General features: G+C 48.7%; 1 protein-coding gene across 3 annotated transcripts in view; it reads right to left on the bottom strand.

Moving 5' to 3' along the window:
- CWC22 (CWC22 spliceosome associated protein homolog) overlaps positions 1-3,482 on the bottom strand; it is a 58,952-nt gene extending 55,470 nt beyond the window's left edge. For 2 of the 3 annotated variants that reach the window (XM_084643079.1, XM_084643076.1), the window contains exon 1: positions 3,372-3,482. The gene's annotated coding sequence lies outside the window, so the exon portion shown is untranslated. Of the gene's footprint in view, positions 1-2,974; positions 3,287-3,371 lie in introns of those variants that run through there. The other variant, XM_084643077.1, reaches the window with a different exon arrangement.
- Between the last annotated feature and the right edge of the window lie 2,518 nt (positions 3,483-6,000).

Genomic DNA, 6,000 nt, shown 5'->3' on the forward strand with positions numbered 1-6,000 from the left:
GCCTGAGCCCCACCACCCCTGGGAAGGTGGGGAACTCACTGGGTGCTTGCTCCTCCAGTGTTGTGCCCAAGGTGTCTCCAGAGGGGAGCAGGGCCCAACCCCTACTGGCAGCCCCAGCAACCAACACCAAGGCAGGGCATCCAGGAGAAACAGGAAGGGTGAGGAGCTGCTACTCTTCTTCCTCCCCCCCCAGCCCAGGAGGCTGTGGCCGTAATAAAAGTCCCTGGTGGCCACATTCAGTAAGGACAAATGCAAAGTACTTCACTTAGAAAGGAACAATCAGTTGCACACATACAAAATGGGGAATAACTGCCAAGGAAGGAGTACTGCAGAGAGGGATCTGGGGGTCATAGTGGACAAGTTAAATATGGGTCAACAGTGTAACACTGTTGCAAAAAAATGCGAACATCATTCTTGAATTATTAGCAGGAGTATTGTAAGCAAGACATGAGGCATAATTCTTCCGCTCTACTCCGGGCTGATTAGGCCTCAACTGGAGTATTGTGTCGAGTTCTGGGCACATTTCAGGAAAGATGTGGACAAACTGGAGGAAGTCCAGAGAAGAGCAACAAAGATGATTAAAGGTCCTGAAAACATGATTTAGGGGGGGAAGACTGAAAAAATTGGGTTTGTTTAGTCTGGAAAAGAGAAGGCTGAGAAGGAACGTAACAGTTTTCAAGTACATAAAAGGTTGTTACGAGGAGGAGGGAGAAAAACTATTCTTCGTAACCGCTGAGGATAGGACAAGAAGCAATGGGCTTAAATTGCAGCAATGGAGGTTTAGGTTGGACATTAGGAAAAACTTCCTGTCAGGATAGTTAAGCACTGGAATAAATTGCCTATGGTGGCTGTGGAATCGCCATCATTGGAGATTTTTAAGAGCAGGTTAGACAAACACCTGTTAGGAATGATCCAGATCAATGTTTCTCAAATGCGGCCACCAGGGGCTTTTCTTGCGGCCACAGCCTCCTGGGCAGTGATGGGGGGGGGGGGGGGCAAAGCAGTTGTCCCTGCCTGTTCCTTCCGGATGTGCCACCTTGGTGTTGGTTGCTGGGGCTGCCAGCAGGGGTTGGGCCCTGCCCACCTCTGGAGACACCTGGGACACAACCCTGGAGGAGCAGGCATCCTGGGAGTTCCCCACCTTTCCAGGTGTGGTGGGGCTCGGGCTTCAGCCCTGGGATGGTGGAGTGGCAGGCTCTGGCCCACCCCCCCTGGCAGCAAGGCCTCATCTCCTGGCTGCAGGACTTCAGCTATATCCCCAGGGCTTCAAGCTCCCTCCTGGAACTGCATCCCTCAGGCTTCAGACTCTGGCTCCCCGCTGCCTCCCCCACCCCTCATTGCCCCTGGCCCCTGCTGCCTATCCATCCATCTCCCCATCCAGGGCTTAATTTGTCCCCAGGGATGCCGGGGCTGAGTAAGTCTCCTGTGAAAAGTGTTACTATCCCTTTTCACAGCAGACACTGGTTAGCTAGTTGGGAGGCTGTGAAAAGTGATATTAACAAACATACAAAAATCACTTTTCACAGCAGCAGACTTACTAGCTAGCAATAAATAAATTACAAGGATTTTGATGTGCCTATTTATTTGTTTCTCCTAAAGTTAATTAAGTATTTTATGAAAAATTGTCAGAGTGGCCACCAGCAACAGTTGGTGGCCGCTCTCTGAGGCCACCAAAAATTTTGGCAAGGAGTTCCACAGGTTGACTGTGCTGTTGTGAAAAAATACTTCCTTTTGTTTGTTTTAAACCTGCTACCTATTAATTTCATTTGGTGACCCCTAGCTCTTGTGTTATGAGGAGTAAATAACACTTCCTTATTTACTTTCTCCACACCAGTCATGATTTTATAGACCTCTATCGTATCCCCCCTTAGTCGTCTCTTTTCCAAGCTGAGAAGTCCCAGAAATCTCTCCTCATACGGAAGCCGTTCCATACCCCTATTCATTTTTGTTGCCCATTTCTGAACCTTTTCCAACTCCAATGTATCTTTTTTTCAGATGGGGCGACCACATCCGCACACAGTATTCAAGATGTGGGCGTACAATGGATTTATATAGCAGCAATATGATATTTTGTCTTATTATCCCTTTCTTAATGATTCCCAACATTCTGTTTGCTTTGACTGCCGCTGCACATTAAGTGGATGTTTTCAGAGAACTATCCACAATGACTCCAAGATCTCTTTCTTGAGTGGTAACAGCTAATTTAGACCCCATCATTTTATATGTATAGTTGGGATGTTTTCCAATGTGCATGACTTTGCATTTGTCAACATTTGAATTTCATCTGCCATTTTGTTGCCCGTCACCCAGTTCTGAGAGATCATTTTGTAGCTCTTTGCAGTCTCCCTGGTAGCTACAGTAGTTTTGTATCTTCTCCAAATTTTGCCACCTCACTGTTTAACTCTTTTTCCAGATAATTTATGAATATATTAAATAGGACTGGCCCCAATACAGATCCCTGGGGGGCACCACTACTTACCTCTCTCCATTCCTAAACCTGACCATTTATTCCTACCCTTGGTTTACTATCTTTTAACTAGTTACCAATCCATGAGAGAACTGTTACCCCTGGCTGCTTACGTTGCTTAAGCAGCTTAAACTTCCAAGTGAAGACTGACACAGTGATTTGTGAAGCCTGAAAACAACCTGCAAGCTCCAGAGTCTCTATTGTTCCTGCAGTTTTACCTGCTTTTTTAGGCTACATCTATACTACTTGCACCTCAGCAGCATAGCTACATAGAGCCTGAAGGATTTTTCCTTCGAGGTCATTATTGCACCTTTCTGAGAGGTAGCAGAGAGTTTGATGGAAAAAAACCTTCCCTCCACGTAGCCGTGCCTACACCGGGGATGAGGTCGAGGTAACTACGGTGCTCAGGGCACGACACCGTTTACAGTCCTGGGCGAGATAGCTTGATCGCTGCGATTTTTAAGTGTAGAGCCGGCTTTTTAGTGACCGAAAGACGCCAGTTCCCACCTCGGACACTCCCGGCCCGTGAGCAGCGGTGAAACGGCGAGGCGCCCATTCCGCAGAGGCGGGTGCTGCAGCATGGGGAGCTTGGACCCAACGACAGGCTCGCGAGGGGCCGACCTAGCAGCCGGTGCATAAACGTGGGCGGCCCACTGCGATAGCAGCGCCCTTTCAGGAAAAGGGGGCTGCATGGGCGCTGAGTCTGTGCGGACACCGGGGAGATGCGGGGAAGGGATGGGCGCCGAGCGTCGGCCCCGGCCACTCGTACCAAGGCAGCCCATCCCCCGCCCTCACCATGCTCCACCCGCAAGGTGACAGAGAGGTCCCGGCAGGGGAGAGCAGCCGCCGCGCGATGTGGGAGAAGAAGTGGAGATGGTGAGATTCCCCCACAGTCAGAGCTTACCTCAGTCTCCCAAAGGCCACCATCCTACCGGAAGTAACTTTACTTCCGGTGAGACGCGGGGGCGGGGTTTTCCTGCCGGAAGTGCAGTAACACCTCGTGGATCTTAATAATTTTAACGGTATTTATTTGGTGTTAAACCGAGTTAATAAGAGCGAAAAATAAATGCAGAAAATAACCCAATCCTCAGCGAGCCCCACAGCAGGCGGGTTCTACGTCAGCAACATGGCGGCCTTGGAGCCTCAAACGGCCGAAACGACAGCTCCCAGCATGCAGTGCGACCTGAGCGTAGGCGGGCTTGCGCGCGTGCGGTTTCCCGAGGTGCTGATGGGCGGCCCCAGAGGGCCGGGGTCCCTTGTGTGCGCTTGTGGCTCTGGGCACCACGCGGGGCCTGTCGCCGCCCCGGGCAGCAGCAGCCCCCGCAGAGAAGCGCGCGGTTCCCGGCCTGGGGCTCAGGAGCCCGCTGCTCTCGAAGGCTGAGAAGCTTTGCAGCTACTCAAACGCTGCAGGCCACCTGCCGACCTGGGGGTCCCTGGCTCAGCACGAGCAGGGAGGGGGAGTTTAAAAGCTGGCCCCATTTTTGGATTCAAATGAGCCGCCCCCTTAAAAGTAGTAAGTAGGGAGTATTTTAAGAACCGAAGGAAGATACGTCCTAGGTAACTCTACCCCTGGGTAGGGTAGGTGTGACATGGGCTTTTTAGGAGAACTTGCATGTTGAATTTTGGAGGAAGGGTTGTTGAAAGTCAGGCTCTTTGTGAAAAGCTAACTTCAGCCTTAACTATGGAGCAGCTACTGCTATGCCACAGCAGAGCATGCTGGTGATTCAGACTGTGCTAGCATTAGTCAGGTCACAGCACGCAGAAGTCATAGGTAGTATGGTAAGAAAAGCAGCTGCCTCTCTAACATCCCCCAGAAGAAACCAATTCCACTGACAATTCCCCTGCCGCTTCCCAGGCCCGGGAGTGGAGGGAAATCAGGCATTGTTTTTTTGTTTGGTTGGTTTTTAAAGTTTAGTTTTATTTTATTGGTTCATCATAAATCACAAAATCATATATATGCCTTTTGAGGTAGCTGGTTGATTGATGGTTAGGGCTTGTCTACCCCTGGAAGCTAATCAGAATAGCTATTGTGCATACATTAATTACCCACATACATATTCCAGAATAGCCCTAATAGCTTGCCAAGTGCATACTTTATTCCAGAATCAAAGTAACTGATTATTCAGGAATAATGTGTGCTTCCAAAGTGGAGGAATTATTCTGGAATAAAATCATTTTTATTGTGTAATAGCATCCATATAGTGAGTTATTGCAGAATAGCTTGTTCATAGTAGCTCTTTTGATCACAATAGCCCCATGCAGTTTTGTAAGGTGGGAGAGAAGTTGGGGGGGAATTACCAACAGCTGATTTTCCTTGTACATAGAGCAACTTGAAAATAAATGATTTAATGTAAAAACATAAATGCATTTGTTGCTGCCTCCAGGCATGTACAGCTAGACTGAGCCAGAAAATATGTGTGTGTGTGTATTGTGAGGAGGGAGGCCTGGATGTGGGATTAGTAGGAGATGAGGAGGGAAAGGGATAAGGAGGGACATGGAGGGATGGTGTGTCGTGCTGTACTCTTGTAGGGTGGCTCTGGGGGAGGAAGGAGTGTAATCCACACACCTTGTGGGTGTGATGTTCTGTCCCATCTAGCGGCACCGGGACCACTTAGAGAAAGGGATAGAGAGATTGAGTCTGCTCTACAGCTTTAGCTAACAGCCATTTGGCTTTTAGCTCATGCAGTAGAGGCTCATGCACTAAGCTCCAGCGGTCCCGGATTCGATGATGACTGGGGTCTGTTGGTGTTACAAGAGCACAGGGAGGGAAGCAAAAAACAGACTGAGGAAGTGGTGGTGGGATAAAGATGAAGTGAGTAAATCATGCATGGACATGGTGCATAGAAAAGAAAAAGGGCAGGGAACTGGGTGGGGCACAGAGAAGGTGTAGAAGGGGGTGCAGGAGACTGGGACAGGGAAAGAGAGAGAGCGTGACGGGTTGGATCACAGAAACCCTCTGGGGGCTGCCTACTGATGTGCCAAGACTACTTGTGCCCCTGCTTTCCTGCCCTGGCAGCTTGGGACTTCGGTGCCCTGCCTGGTTTGAGCCAGTCTCGCTAGCCTGCTGCAAACCTAGACTCAGGTCTGAACCACATCCCCTAACAGCTGTAGGCTTAATTGAAAGCATCTTAAGAAGTGTTCCTGTCTTTAACACTCAGTTGCCCAACTCCCAATGGGGTCCAGACCCCAAATAAATCCATTTTACCCTGTATAAAGCTTATATAGGGTAAACTCATAAATTGTTTGTCCTCTATAACACTGATAGAGAGATATGCACAGTTGTCTCTCCCCCCCCCCCCCGTATTAATACATACTCTGGGTTAATTAATAAGTAAAAAGTGATTTTATTAAATACAGAAAGTAGGATTTAATTGGTTCCAAGTAACTTCTGAAGCAGAACAAAGTGAATTACCAAGCAAAATAAAATAAAACACACAAGTCTAAACCAAGTACAGTAAGAAAACTGAATACAGATAAAACCTCACCCTCAGAGATGTTCCAATAAGCTTTCTTTTACAGACTAGTCTCCTTCT

This window comes from Lepidochelys olivacea (genome assembly GCF_965140295.1).
Source record: "Lepidochelys olivacea isolate rLepOli2 genome assembly, chromosome: 11".
In the NCBI taxonomy this organism is placed as follows: Eukaryota; Metazoa; Chordata; order Testudines; family Cheloniidae; genus Lepidochelys; species Lepidochelys olivacea.